This window comes from Pogona vitticeps, chromosome 4, assembly GCF_051106095.1.
Source record: "Pogona vitticeps strain Pit_001003342236 chromosome 4, PviZW2.1, whole genome shotgun sequence".
Lineage (NCBI taxonomy): Eukaryota > Metazoa > Chordata > Lepidosauria > Squamata > Agamidae > Pogona > Pogona vitticeps.
In genome coordinates, this window is record NC_135786.1 from 44,004,169 (window position 1) to 44,020,382 (window position 16,214).

General features: G+C 40.6%; 1 protein-coding gene across 1 annotated transcript in view; it reads right to left on the bottom strand.

Annotated features, from left to right (window-relative positions):
* The window catches only part of RAP1A (RAP1A, member of RAS oncogene family), a 142,892-nt gene extending 131,328 nt beyond the window's left edge, over positions 1-11,564 (bottom strand). The window contains exon 1 of the mRNA XM_020780628.3: positions 11,352-11,564. The gene's annotated coding sequence lies outside the window, so the exon portion shown is untranslated. The remainder of the gene's footprint in view (positions 1-11,351) is intronic.
* Between the last annotated feature and the right edge of the window lie 4,650 nt (positions 11,565-16,214).

The window sequence follows — 16,214 nt, forward strand, 5'->3', positions numbered from 1 at the left end:
AACTGCAGAAGCCTCTGTGCTGCAAAGTCGGAAGACCAGCAGTCGTAAGATCGAATCCACGGGACAGAGTGAGCTCCCATCGCTTGTCCCAGCTCCTGCCAACCTAGCAATTCGAAAGCATGCAAATGCAAGTACTGTAGATAAATAGGTACCACCAAGGTGGGAAGGTAACAATGTTCCGTGTCTAGTCGCGCTGGCCACATGACCACAGAAACTGTCTACAGACAAAAGCTGGCTCTACGGCTTAGAAACGGGTATGAGCACCATGCCCCAGAGTCGGACACGACTGAACTAAATGTCAAGGAGAACCTTTACTTTTTAAGCACCTTGTGACCCTCCAGATGCTGCTAAACTGCATGGGTGAGGGATGATGGAAGCTAGAGTGGAATAATATCTGGAGAAGGAGAAGTTGTCCACACCAGGTTTATGCTATTGAATCAGATTCACGGTAACAAATACAAGTACAAATCTGCATGTGTTCTGGAGATCACGTGACATAATTGCTGAAGTGAACCAGACCATCCCCAGAGTATTCCTACCCACACCTTTCCGGGTTCTTCTCAGAGGTATCTACTTTTGTGTGTGTTTAGGATCACTTCATTTTGGTTCATTTCCAGTGCATGGAATCACCGGAAATGAACCAAAGGGAGCTTTCAGCTGTCAAGGCTCCTTCTGCTGTCAGTTCCCCATATCATACAGTGGCTTAAATGAAGACAGCCATTTCAGGACATTGACAAATGAAACGCTTCATTTGCTGTTGACAGTGCCCTCAGTGTTGGATTCAGCTGCAGGCAAGTTATCAACCCAAACGTGAAGACAAATTATGAAAACAAAAGAAAAAAATCCTCCTTGTCACAGTGGTGCTTTGCTTAACGATTGCCTCGTTTAGCGATGAATTCGCATAACGATGTGTTTTTTTAGAAAATAATATGCATCGCATAACAATGTTTCCTATGGGCGATTTTCACTTAGCGAAGTTTGGGACCATGCTTCGCATAACGAATGCGATTTTACAGTAGGTCCCCTGCTTCACTTAACGATGTTTTTTTTCCAATTAAAAAAGTGTCTTAGAAGGGTCAAAAACGGTTCTAAATGGTTGGATTCGTTAGAGGACCCCTTAAGTCATGTGCAAACCTGATTTGGCTTTGATCTGACTTTTCGTTAATTTTTTGTGAATTTTTTTTTTTTGGCCCATAGGAACCAATGGACCTGTCAAAATCTGACAGCTCCATGCTTTCCTATGGGGGAGAAAACAATTTACAAAAAATTAACGAAAGTTCAGATCAAAGCCAAATCAGGTTTGCACACAACTTAGGGGGTCCTCTAACGAACCCAAGAATTTAGAACAGTTGCTGAGTCTTCATTAATTTTTTGTGATTAAACGGAGGTAGGGAGAATCTATCTTAAAAGTTCCGCAGTAGGAGAAGTTAGGGTGTGATCGCATGGGGCAAATAGATTGTATTTTGGACCAATTATGGAGTGGTCCATTGCAATCTGTTTCCTGGTGAGAATTACCCTCCAGCTTGACTCTGATCTGCCCAACCTGGACCTTTTTGGTCCAACTGTAAGGCTATAATTGGGGGGGGGGGTTTCCGTGCATGAGCAATTACCAAACAGATGGAACAGTAGCTTGAAGGGCGAGTGCTCCCTGCAAAGTGTCCCTTTTTTGTGTGATTGGACATACACCTTTCCTGTCATCTGTTCACACTCTTGTTTACCCATTTCTCACAATGAGCCCACCCCATCACATGTGATGAGGACCCCAAAAATGTTTGTTTTAGGAAAAGAAAAGAAACATTCTAGATGGCACTTCCATGGTAACACATCAGATACAGTTTTCTTGTTCATCTCCCTTTCAGGTACAATGTAGATACTCTTCATTTCTTAATATAGTCATTACCATGAAACCCGGTCCTGGTTTCTCCTCAACAGATGTCTTGTGAGGGTGGTCAAGAATCTATCTATTTGTATGAGATCCAAGTTATGACTTTAGTTCTGAGTCGAAATACAGATAGAGAGGGCGGTTCTGAAAGTCATAGCATTGTTAATTAAGCTGTATTTTATGCAGATGTTAACATCTTTCTTAGGTTCTTGCCCACTCAAGCCCTCAAATCCACATGTTATTACTTCATTCCCCAGGGGAAATATAAAGACAGGAAACCAATGTCCTGCCCACTGGAGCTGGGAGATATCGCCTGCAAAAAAGCATAAGAGAATCATCATGAGAGATAATGGTCAAAATCCAATTCAGAGCTAAGCAGGCTTAAGCTCATTAACTGCTGCTTCATTTGTGACCAATGGTTTTTATAGGCTTTTCTCTGTAGCAATTTCTTCTGGAGGAGCAAAAATGCAGGCTCCAGGCTACCTCCAGTGAGCCTCAGTGACTTCAACATCTTTGAAGCTAGACTTCTAATTATAGGAGTTTGGGCATCACCAAAAAGAACATTTTTAAAAAACATTCTCAGTGAGCAGAAGCTGACACATGAGCTGTTCAGAACCGAGTCTTTAAGTAAGTAAATGTTCCTTCCGTTTAGCTGTATGATCAAACTGTTTGCTGATTCAGTGATTAAAAAGGCAGCTGCAACTTCACACATAGTTTCGGCTCTTAACCCACTTCCTGTTGCATGTTCCCCTGGCTCCTAGATCAGCACTAATTTGAGACCTTTTGACCAAAAGCATATTTCTTTCCTGTTTTTTTCCCTTCCTTGCATTTAGATAAAAACAAGTGGTGAGCTAATTCTATAGTATGAGCTGATGACATTTCTCTCTCTAGTTCTACACCCAACATTTCTAGAATGTGCTGAAACAAGGAAGTACAAAGGAATATGATTTTTCAGACATGCATATATCGTCCCAGGAGTAAACAAACAAGCAAGCAAACCTGACTTATTCAGGATTAAGCAGGGACAATTATTCTGAATGCACCCAAAATCTGCTCCTTTGATGTAGCAGCAGCAGAGCTCAGAAAAGTTACTTTTAGGGCAAGGCAGCGACACCTGAGAAGTTGTATTTCAAACAATAGCAAGCTCTGAGCATGAGAAAGGCTGCTAATTTATGATGATGATGATGATCATCATCATCATCCACCCAACAACACAAAAATACTCCTTTCTAGGCAGATTCTCCAGTTTCAGCTGCACATTTACAGAAGGAAGCTAACCAGGGCCCATGGACTGAGCAGTGGGAGTGCCCTCCTGCAATAACTGCGGCTTGTAAAAATAATTATAATTATAAAAGTAATATTAACAGATACAGTTATGCCGCCAAACAAAGTAAGGTTATTCCTTGCTTCATTACTATGATCATGTAACTTAGAATCATAGAATTGTAGAAATGGAAGAGAACCCAAGAGTCATCAGGTCCAATTTCCTGTCAAAGCAGGAAATCCACAGCTTAACTCCTAAAACCTCTTTGAAGGAAAATAGATTATTTGTAACTAGTTCCAAGTTCTGGAGGATAGACAATGAAATCTAAGTGGGTTCACAGATCTGTTATGTTTTGTTTTGAGCTGCCACCACACAAAGCATGAACTTAAGTCTTAGATTTAATATCACCAAATGCTTTGCCGGCCTTTCTTACAGGATTTTGTCTTGACGGAAGCTAACGAAATCTCAGTGTCTTCTTTTAGATAGTACATGTTGACAGCATGTCTTTTGTTGTTCCTGTTTTGACTAATTGCCTCATTTCACACAAATACTGTTTCCAGTGAAGCTGTAAGTGACAAACAATTGGAAACTGTTGTCTGCCTCTTGGAAACCATTGCCAGCAGTTTCTGCTTCTCCAACTATTGTTTTCCTGCTTCCATCTTTTCCAAGAAACGTAAATGCCAGTAACAGTGTGGGTATGCTTGCTGAACATGCCTTACCACTGATGAACATTACCGGTACTTTCCAGTCAAGAGTACATGAGAGCCACTCAGCAAAGTATCAAAATCAAGACAAATACAAACTGGAGGGGAAATCATATTTAAGCTTGATGAAGGTTAAATATGGCTACATCCGCCTTGCTTTCTGTGTTAAAACAGTGCTTCTTCACATTGAGCTATCACTGCTTGAAATCTGAGTGTTTCCTATGACAGCAAATGCTATAAATTGGCAAAACAGTGCAAATATTTGGGCAGCTGTGGCACTGGTCACTTGTGATGTCACAGGTATTAGCTGGTACTGCCACTGTCACATGCACAGAAGTAACAACAATTGCACACTTGCCCAAGAACAAAATACTCTCATTTTTACATAGGACTACAAGAAACTACCTTATACCTATAAGGCCAAGACTAGTTTTCCATGAATGTCAGTAATGTAGACACTTAATAGCAGGATGTCAGGTAGAGTTATTTCACAATATCTGCTTTCACATTTTTATATAAAACTGGAGAAGGCAGTGGAACTGAACTGGGGACCGTTTCATGCAAAGCATGTGCTCTGCCATGGAACTGTGGTCCCCACAACCAAATCACAGGCAGCTGAATTCTCTCACACAACAAAAATGAAAACTTTGTAATATAATCAAAACCTAAGGACGTGGAAAGAGCATATAGGGTGCACAACCCAATAAATGTCATTTAAAAGTTACGGTGTATCTTGAATTGAAAACAAATAGTATTCAATAAGGAGGTTAGGTTTCGTATTTCTGTAAAAGTGAAAATTTTAAATTGTGTCTTCTCTTCAAGCAGTGAAGTGCTGTCTGTTAGGGCAAACAGGGCACTTCACCTCAGGCTCAAGCTCACCTCAGCCAGTTTATTCCTGATATGCGAAGAGTACTTATTTGGTCCCTGCCGATGCCTGTCACCTTATTGTCCACCCACCCATGTTGTGCCATCCATCCAACCGACTACAACGGGCACAACACTACATCCAACCGACTACAGCTGCCAGTGGAATTAGGATATTCCACTGCTGGCACAGATTGCCTACAGCTATTACCTTTTTCATTCCAAGCGATAACAACAACACCCAGATGGCTTGTGGCAGAAGCAGGAGTTACGTATCTTGGGATGAAGGTAAAAGAGGTACACTTGGCTAAGTCAGCACCATCAAGAAGAAGAGGTAACTAATTGCAGCTGAGGCGAGAGGCCTTCTATTCAATACTGTGGTGGTTTTCTGCTAAATGTTTTCATTCATTCCATGCCTTTGACAGCCACCTGGCAAACAGCTGCAACCTCAACTCTCTTGCTGTTGCAGGTGCAGTTAAAAAGAGTCTTAGAACTGCTGCTCTGGATCTTATTTCACAGCTTTTAAAGAAGTTTAAACCATGAGCACTCCAGCATCAAGTGCATGTGCTCTTAGCTGTACATGAACAGGCTAACCATTTACAGTTACACTGAATTAGAGATGGACATTAATCGGAAAAATGCTGATTTGTTTCAATTCTTAATTCATCAAGTTTGACAAATCACAAATCACGAATTTATTATTTTTTCTGATGCATCAATTACTTGATTTGTCCATTCATCTTGCCTTAAAAACCCTATAAAATATCCCCCCCAGCCACCTAGAGACACCAAAATCACACAAGGGTTCCCCCTGTCTCTCCTCTATAGTCACTCCAAGATTGGTGAGGTTTGGACTTTGGATGTCTATGTTGTACAAAGTGAATACCCCCAGGAAAGTGACAGAGGTTGCATACAGAGACATAGGTGGCATAGTGGCAGGTGTAAGCATTTCCCTCTGACTCCCTCTGTTGGAGTGATGACTGGTGGGCAGGTTTCTTCTTCCGCTGGGTTTACAGGATGGTGGGCAGGCAAGTTACTTTCTTCCCCTGGGTAAGTGGGGTGTCTCTCAGGGAAATTGGTTTCTTTCTTCCCCTGGATTAGTGGGGTGGCTGATGAGCAGGTTTCTTCTTCCCCTACCTCCTAAAATACGGGCACACTTGGATTTAGAAATAAAGGGAGGGGAGGGGGTTTGCCCACAGTAAAAATTAACTGGGTTGATCTAAGAGAGGGTTGTAACAAAAGAATATTTTAAAAAGAAGGTGGGGTCCACTGAGGAGAGAAACAGGACAGCGAGGGAGGAGTTGAATAAAAAATCTGAAAGCAACCACCATAACCCAGAGCGCGCGCGCGCACACACACACACACACACACACACACACACACACACACACACAGAGAGAGAGAGAGAGAGAGAGAGAGAGAGAGAGAGAGAGATTCAATTGGAAATTGGATTAATGGGGGAAGGGTAACATAATTTACAAAATATGCACAGAGAGGGATTAATCACCCTTACCCTGACCCTCCCCTTTATGGACTGCTGCCTTGTTGTAGCAAAGTGGCTTGGGAAATTCAGAAAAGCTGTGGGCTATTCCATGCAGGGACACCCAAGACTGACAAGTCATAGTGGAGAGTTCTGACTAAACACGATCCACCTGGAGCGGGAACTGGCAAGCCACTGGCAAGGGGAAGCGCTGCCAGGTCTCTAGCAACAAGGAGTAGGCAAGAGAAGCCATGTTCAGAAGAACAGTTTGTGTTCTTCAATGTTCCATTCATGTTCAGGACAATTCATGTTTAGAAGATTAAATGTTAAAGAACTGTTAATGCAGACATTTGAATCTGAATACAGCAGACAGAAGAAACCACATATAGTTGCTCACTAGAGAATTATTATTATTATTGTTGTTGTTGTTGTTGTTGTTGTTGTTAACTGATTTATTTATTTATTTTCTTATTAATTCTTAATTTGTTTGTTTATTTTTTCATCTTATTTTGTGTTAAAAAAAGAGATTTGAGAAGATTGGAATTTTTTTAACAAAGCTTTTCTTGTGGAAAATCTGATGTGGCCCAGCCTCACCCAGACTCTGCCTCCAGCGGCCCCCAGGTAAATTGAGTTTGAGACCCCTGCTCTGTACAGTCAGCAAAAACAAGACCTGGAGCTGATTGTGGCTCTGATCATCTGCTTCTTCTAGCAAAACTCAAGCTTACAAGAGGCAGCAACAAAAACCATCCCAAAGGAAAGGAAATATAAGAAAACAAAGTGGCTGTCCAACAAGGCCATACAAATAGCAGAGAAGAGAAGGGAAACAAAAGGCAAGGGAGATAGGGAAACTTACAGAAAATTGAATGCTGAATTCCAAAGAATAGCAAGGAGAGACAAGAGGGCCTTCTTAAATGAACAGTGCAAAGAAATAGAGGAAAATAATAGAAAGGGAAAAACCAGAGATCTCTTCAGGAAAATTGGAGATATTGAAGGAACATTTTGTGCTAAGATGAACATGATAAAGGATAACAATGGGAGGGACCTAACAGAAGCAGAAGAGATCAAGAAGAGGAGGCAAGAATAAACAGAGGAATTATATCAGAAAAATCTGGATGTCCCAGACAACCAGATAATGTGGTTGCTGACCTTGAGCCAGACATCCTGGAGAGTGAAGTCAAGTGGGCCTTAGAAAGCATGGCTAACAAGGCCAGTGGAGATGATGGCATTCCAGTGGAACTATTTAAGACAGTGGTGTCGAACTGTGGCCCTCCAGATGTTCTTGGCCTTCAACTCCCAGAAATCCTGGCCAGCAGAGGTGGTGGTGAAGGCTTCTGGGAGTTGAAGTCCAAGAACATCTGGAGGGCCACAGTTCGACACCACTGATTTAAGATCTTAAAAGATGACGCTGTTAAGGTGCTACACTCAATATGCCAGCAAGTTTGAAAAACTCAGCAGTGACTAGAGGATTGGAAAAGATCAGTCTACATCCTAATCCCAAAGAAGGGCAGTGCCAAAGAATGCTCCAAGTACCGTATAATTGCACTCATTTCGCATGCTAGCAAGGTTATGCTCAAAATCCTAGAAAGTAGGCTTCAGAAGTATGTGGACTGAATTCTCAGAAATACAAGCTGGATTTTGAAGGGGCAGAGACCAAATTGCTAACATGTGCTGGACTATGGAGAAAGCCAGAGAGTTCCAGAAAAACATCTAGTACTTCTACTTCATTGACTATGCAAAATCCTTTGACTGTGTGGACCACAGCAAACTATGGCAAGTTCTTAAAGAAATGGGAGTGCCTGGCCACCTTATCTATCTCCTGAGAAATCTATATGTGGGAAAGGAAGCAACAATTAGAACTGGATACAGAACAACTGATTGGTTCAGTATTGGGAAAGGAGTACAACAAGGCTGTATATTGTCCCCCAGCTTATTTAACTTGTATGCAGAATACATCATGCGAAAGGCTGGATTGGAGGAATCCCAAGTGGGAATTAAGATTGCCGGAAGAAATATCAACAACCTCCGATATGCAGATGATACCACTCTGATGGCAGAAAGCAAGGAGGAATTAAAGAACCTCTTAATGAGGGTGAAAGAGAAGAGCACAAAAATGGTCTGAAGCTCAACATTAAAAAAAAGCTAAAATTATGGCCACTGATCCCATCACCACCTGGCAAATAGAAGGGGAAGATATGGAGGCAGTGACAGATTTAATTTCTTGGGCTCCATGATCACTACAGATGGTGACAGGAGCCATGAAATTAAAAGATACCTGCTTCTTGGGAGGATAGCATTGACAAACCTTGACAGCATCTTAAAAAGCAGAGACATCACCTTGCTGACAAAGGGCCACAAAGTCAAAGCTATGGTTTTTCCAGTAGTGATGTATAGAGGTGAGAGCTGGACCATAAAGAAGGCTGACCGCCAAAGAATTGATGCTTTTGAATTGTGGTGCTGGTGGAGACTCTTGAGAGTCCCCTGGACTGCAAAGAGAACAAACCTATCAATTCTGAAGTAAATCAACCCTGAGTGCTCACTGGAAGGACAGATCCTAAAGGTGAGGCTCCAATACTTTGACCATCTCATGAGAAGAGAAGACTCCCTGGAAAAGACCCTGATGTTGGGAAAGTGTGAAGGTAAGAGGAGAAGCGGATGACAGAGGACGAGATGGTTGGACAGTGTCACCGAAGCTAGTAACATGAATTTGACCAAACTCTGGGAGGCATTGAAAGACAGGAGGACTTGGCGTGCTCTGGTCCATGGGGTCACGAAGAGTCAGACATGACTTAATGATTAAACAACAACAACACCCTGGCCCTAGCCTCAAAAAATAAATTTAAATAAAATATACGCACCTTAAGAATGCCCTGCCCAAAGTCCCATTATTTGAAATAATGAAATAAATAATTTGAAAATCTGAATGCTTTGCACACAGTAACTTTCCCTGGCTACTCAGAGATAGCACACAGAGAAACAGCAACCAACCACTCTGTCCAAACATCTGAGCAGAAGTGGGAAATGGCTGCAAGGCGAATGCTTATAAAGCCTCTTAGCAAGCTACTCCCCCATGGTCCTTTGACCAGCACGTTTGCCTGTCTCACGTGCCAATCCAGGAGTCTCTGTGTCCCTCCCAGTGTTGCCCAGAGACTCTTGATTGACAGGTGTAAGTTTCAGATGGTTGGAGGGAGGCAAAAACGGCCCCCAGACACCCAGGAAACAGTCCAAAAATGACCCAAGAATGGGTAAATGAAGTGACAAAAATTTCTCTCTTGTTTAAGTATTTCTCTCTTTGTATTCATTGGGTTATCACGTCCAACAAATACAAAGCACCAAATTTCCAACAAATTAGTAGTTTTTGATGAATTTTTCATCTTTTAATTTGTGCCCATCTCTACATTGAACTGTTCCAATGTCATTCTTTTTTGTTTTGTTTTGTTTTGTTTTGGGGCCTAAATCCCAAAGTTTTTCATTCTTCATGTAAATCTACTTGTTGCTAAGACTTATCCCAGCAGGATCCTCCTCCTTATAAATCTTTTTCTCTCAAGTAGTCAAACATTCTGACATTCCAGGATACCAGGAAACAGAAATGCAAATATGTATATAGAAAATCCCTCACTCAACAGGGGTGGAGGCCTTATACAATCTGTCTCCTATTTATCATGTTGGCCTTTCATCCAGCCCCAGAAAGATTAGGAGCACACACCAGAAAGACCACTGCTAATGACCCATGACAATGGGTGGAGAAAGACTATGGAGGTGGGATCTTTACTCACTCCCAGTCCTTTGTCCATCTAAGAGGCTATTCAGACCAGGGGAAGTGAAACCAAGGTGGAGGATATATCATTGGTCTCCCACCAACTCTCCTCAGACTGAAGAAGTTACTTGGAAGAGTAGTGGAAGGTTGAAAGAAAGATGTCCAGTCGCCATGACTCAACTTCCAGAAATGCAAATGCAAAAACAAAACAAACAATATATTTCTAGTAAAGCCAACCTCAAAGACAATCAGGCCTAAATTCTTATTTCTCTTAAAATGTTGAAGGCTGCTGTTTTTCTTGGGGAGAAGAATGGACAGTCAGCAGAAGCTCAATAGTGTAGAATCCAACAAATCAACTTCAAAGGATGCACATGATCAAGGAGTCAAATGACACACGGGCCAAAAGTCCTATTAATGTTTGTGAAAGAATCATGTAAGTTGCAGTTCCTAATTGCAGTTAATTGATGACAGCTTGGGTGTTTGTTAGTGACATGTCTGGCTAATGTGCCCAACAGCAGGCCTGGCTTCTGCTCCAGCACCTTATCAGGTAGCTACTATTAGTCACAGCAATCTAACACAATTGTCAGTAGGATATGGTCCAGTAAAGGAAATGTGTATTTCCTGCTATTACAACGTTTCTCTCCATTCATGCAATTTCTTCAATGCCCTGTGATTTGGCAATCAGACCTGTAAATGAATTCTGTGTTTACCTCTCATAAAAAAGATCACATAACAATAATTAAAGCAAAATTGCAACATGCAAGATGAGGAACACTTGTGAAAGGGTAAACAGCTCTCTTTTACCTCTTAAGAGAAATTCACTTCTAGTGGCATGCTAATGGTTTTACCTAATTTTATTTATTTATGTATTTATTTATTTAGATTTATACCCTGCCCATCTAGACCAAACGGGTATAAATCTAATAAATTTAGTTTGACTCTAAAACACAATCTGTGAACCAAGCACCCTTTTCCCCAAGGCATATCATACGGTTAGGGAACCAACTGCCTCTCCTCGAAGAAGAAATATATTTGATTTACAATATCACATGGAAATACCCATTAGATACCTCTGAAACTATGAAATGGAACAAAGTTCATCTTGCTTTGTAAATCTGTGCATTTCCATGCTGTGCAGTTCATTCTGAATGGGGAAAAATACATACCGATGTGTGCATACATTTCAAAAAAGTGCAGGACTAAAAACAAATAACTTAAAACATGCACACAAACCCACTTTAGTCAGTTAAAAATCCGTATTTTGGAAAAATCCATGGAAAATATGCATACATCTCTATGTGGGAAGCAAGAAAACAATGCAGTAGAAATATGGAACAAGAATGCCGGTGGCATTCTGAGGAACACCATGAGAAAGATACAAACAGATTTTCCCATATACGTACCGTATATTCTCCAAAAGGGTACATTTCATTTCCATGCCTTTCTATGCTTGTACTTTGGTTCTGTCACAGCAAAAAGAGAACATTTTGGAAAGAAGTGTAGCATATTCATTTTTACCATGTCATTTTGGGCTATGCATGGGGATAACTGTTTATTTAAAATGAAAGTAGATGAGTTTTAAAATAGTCTGGTGTTTGGTGATAGAAGGAAGTTATGATAGAATCAGCAGAGTACGATGTGAAAAATACAACAGATGGCCTTCCTCTATGTGACTGTGATGGTTTCTCTCCTCCCCTTTGTCTGTTTAAGGGAGCTGAAACAGCAAGCTCACAAACTGCCAAAGAGCAGTGCAGACTGAGTCAGATCCAGTGCTGGCAGTGCCAGTGCCAAAAACAGGATGCTGAGCTAGATTCGGGGCCAGATTTCAGGATGTGGGACTTACTTCTGAGTAATTATGGCTAGGATTGTGCTGACAGTCTGATCTAGAAGAATTAGATACATTTTCCCAATGAAATGACAGTTTGATGTAGAGATGGGCACAAACCACCAATTTGGCGGTTCGGTGCAGTTCAATTCCTGGCTGAACAGCTGGTCTGCAGTTGGGCGCCCTGCCCCCTCCAGCAGGCGCCCACTTAGCAGCAGCACCCAGAGGAGGCAAGTGGGACACTGCTGCTGGGGGGGGGGCTGCTGCAGGGGGCAGGACACCAAAACTGCAGATCAGCTGATTGGCTGGGAAACAAACTATGCCAAACCACTGAACTGGCGGTTCATGCCTACGTATCTCTAGTTTAATGCTTTTCCTAGGCAAACTCAGTGAGTCCGAATGGGGGATACTACCAGTACCAGATTAACTCATAAACAAAGTAAACTGCAGTTTAAGAACTCAGATTGGGATTTCTTAATGGGAACGTTATGTTATGGGCCATCAAGCTGCATGTGATTTATGCCTCTCTAATTGGGTTTTCAAAGTATGCTATGAAGCAACCAACATGAATTTGACCCAACTCCGGGAGGCAGTGAAAGACAGGAGGGCCTGGCGTGCTCTGGTCCATGGGGTCATGAATAGTCAGACATGACTAAACAACAAGTAATTAATTAATTAATTATAATGTTATAATTAATTAATTAATTATAATGTTAAAAGTCCTCCAAACACCTTTTTAAAACCTAAATTTCTTGTTGTATATAATTGTTCTAATTATATGCTTTCTTTGGTAGTGTTATGGACTTAGCATGTCTTAATCCAGCTGTGGGTGCTACCCAAGACTGGCTGAGCCTGTCATCCCTGATGGGGAGCAAACTGCATCAGCAGCACTTCTTCGAATATTCTAAAATATATCCTTGGGGAAAACAATTGCAGGCTTGTTTGTGGCCCCTTCATAATTCAATTTATAAATGATTTATTCTCCCCATCTCTACAAATGTGTATTTATAGTTTATTTCTCTCTGGCCTTGCAGGAGGAAAGGATGCCAAAACCTCATGAAGATATACTTCGTTCCTGCTTTGGGAAATGTTCATATTTTCATCCGCCCAAGGTGCAGTTGTTAGAAAGGAAAGTTGAGCACATTTTTTCTATTTCACAGGAGTAACAAAGTATTCATCATAAACATTGGGCCAGGCTCTGGCTATAAAGCACAGAGTTCAGCTGACAGAATGCCTCATAAACTTCCCCACGGCTGAGATATAGAAGGCTTTGATTTATTCCAAGTATCTGAACTGACACAAGCAAGACCATATTGTATATTTTACACACTCTACCTCTGGATTCTTTCAATGACACAGGGACAACCCTCATCTCCACCCTCCATTGCACCTCTATTTGCTTTGGAGCTGCTAAGATGTTTCTTTTCCCGTGCAATAGCTGTGGTTCCACATTCATTCTCTGAGATCGGTGAGTTTCAATGCAGGGCCTTATTTCTTCACAGGGAAACATCAACACAAGCAATTCTTCACCTGAAAACTGATGCCATAGAATCATTCACCTTTCTGACATTTGACCTTGGAACCTGCTGGCTCGCCTTTGTGTCACTTTGACAAACTGACAAGGCTTGTAGTCCAATATATCAGGTGACCTCCAGGCTGAGGAAAGCAGAACAACACGAGTCAATCCAATATCCCTAAGTTTCTAAGGTTGCAATCCTATCTATGAATTGCACACCTACTGGGGAATGTGCACCACAAAACACAATCTACATATAGGATCAGGCAGTACGCATGCATCTCACTTATTTCAGACAGTGGGTTCTGCACCAGAAAACTTAAAATATGCTTTTGAAATGTTTATTTTCTTTAATATCAAGTGTTTGAACAAATTTCTCCTTAATATTAGGTGTAAAAACAATTAGCCATTGTTGAAATCAACCCCCTCGTTCTCCTGTGCATTTTAAATTATGGTGATTTCTGTGTGAGGTATATACATATACATATATACATATATACATACACACACACACACACACACACACACATACACACACACACACACACACACACATATATATATATACACACACACACACACACACACACACACACACACACACACACACACACATATATATATACACACACACACACATATACATACACACACATATACATACACATACATATACATATATATATATATATATATATATATATATATATATATATATATATATATATATATATATACATATATACATACATACATATACATATACATATACATATACATATATATATATACATACATACATATACATATACATATACATATATATATATATATACACACACACACATATATATACACATATATATATATACATATATATACATATATATACACATACAGTATATACATTTTGAAAATTGCTTAAATTGTGTCAATTTCTCTTCTTCATGGGGTGAAAAAAAGTTCACTAGTTCATCATCACACACAAAAAAGTCATCACTATGGGAAACCAGCTCAACTTTCCACCTGCTAGACCAAGGTCTCATCCTTCCTACAAGAAAATCAGCTGGAAATGACATTTTAGCACCCAGTAAACAAGAACCCAACACATCTCTGGCAAGCAAGTTAGTGGACCACAATAATCTCCAAATGGAAATAAATCAAGAGGTTTGATTTCTATGTATCTGGAAGGAACAGTCTAGTCAAAATATAATCCCAGCACATTTTAAAATCATGTCTTCAATTGTGTAGCAAACCTTGAAGCCTTTTCAAGGGATGGACAGGGGCCATGTATTGACTTTTCATACAAGCCCTCTTTACAGACCTTTCAACAGTTAGGATGCTGAAGCAGCATGAAGCCTGGATATGAAAATCACTCAGACTTGCTCTTTTTTGTTTCTCAGAACTCCACCTACAATCTCATCCTATTCTTGCTTCATGTAAGGCGGTAAAACTGTGGGGTTGGGGTTTTTTTTCTCATAAGAGAAAACTTATATATTTAATTCCCACTAATAAATTTAAGTTTTGTGTTGTAATTTATATGTCATCAAGTCATTCCCAATTTATGGCAACCCTATGAATTATTGATTTCCCAATGGCCATGTCATTAATGGGCCTGCTCAGGTCTTATAAACTCAAGACCATTGTTTCCTTTATTCAGGCAAGCTATTTCATATAGCTTGCCTGAATAAAGCTCCTGAGATCTACTGATAGGTTCCATCTCACCACTAAGAAATTTGCCTCATCACTCTTCCACTGAGCTATTGTGCTCTGGTTTGTTGTACTAATCTTCTAATTCTGCCTTCTCATCAACACTTTAATCCACTGTGGCATGAGTCCACAGACACCTTATGTAATGAGCCAAAAATAACCATCTTCTGTCAACTTAACTGTACCAATGCCTGCAGCTTGGATCATCATCCAGACATCTTTGCCTTCTGGGCTTTCTTTCTAACCACTAGACCTAAAACCAGCATTTAGGTCCAAGTGTGTGGAAACTGCATTATTTTGAAGCAGATTTAATTCTTTATACTGTATATAATGCTAATTTTAGCAAAGGAATGTGTGCTTGTGTTAAGAACAACAACATGGAAAACAGAGAGAGAGAATAAGCACTGACTGCCACAGCCTTCGGCTGCTACGCTTTCCCAATCCTGGGCTCCTTGTTGCATGAATGAGAGCAACTGGTACAAGAAATAAGAACAAAATCCATCCATGAATTTTTTTTAAAGTTCTCTGAAGATGCCAACCACAGAGACTGGTGAAACGTCAGGAAGAACAACCTTCAGAACATGGCCAAAGAACCAGAAAAAACCACAACAACCATCAGATCCCAGCCGTGAAAGCCTTCGAGAATACAACACAGCTGAGTTCAGAGGAAAGTTTTCCAGATAACTAAAGAAGGTTTTCAGATGGATTTGAAATCTGGCCTGTCCCTGCAGAATAGAAATGCAGTCCTTCACAAGCTGTTGGGTTACACCTTTCATCCACCTCATCCAGCACTGGGAATGGTTTCAGTTCATCAACGTCTAGAGGAATAGTGAGAGTTTCAATTGATCAACATCTGGAGTGCCGTACTTTACCTGCTATGGGTTTAGAATTCAAGGACTGCTGAGGGTGCAATAAGAGGAAGGAGACTGGCCCAGTTGAGTGACAGTTTCACAGGTTCAGAAATGGAACGCATTTACTACTTGCTGGCAGATGCAAGGTCCTTTGTAAGTTATCAAGTGACCATTTCCAGTTTGCTTCCTTTTAAATTGATGAAAAAATGTTACTTCAGTTAGGCCTTTCAGGTATTTGAATAGACTGTAGTATCAGGCTTAACTTTAGTATTTGGACATTTCCATTAGAGTTCATGTATTTTGCATTTTATTTTATTTTTTTACAGAGCATCCGTATTCCATCTACTAAAATATGGATGTTTAG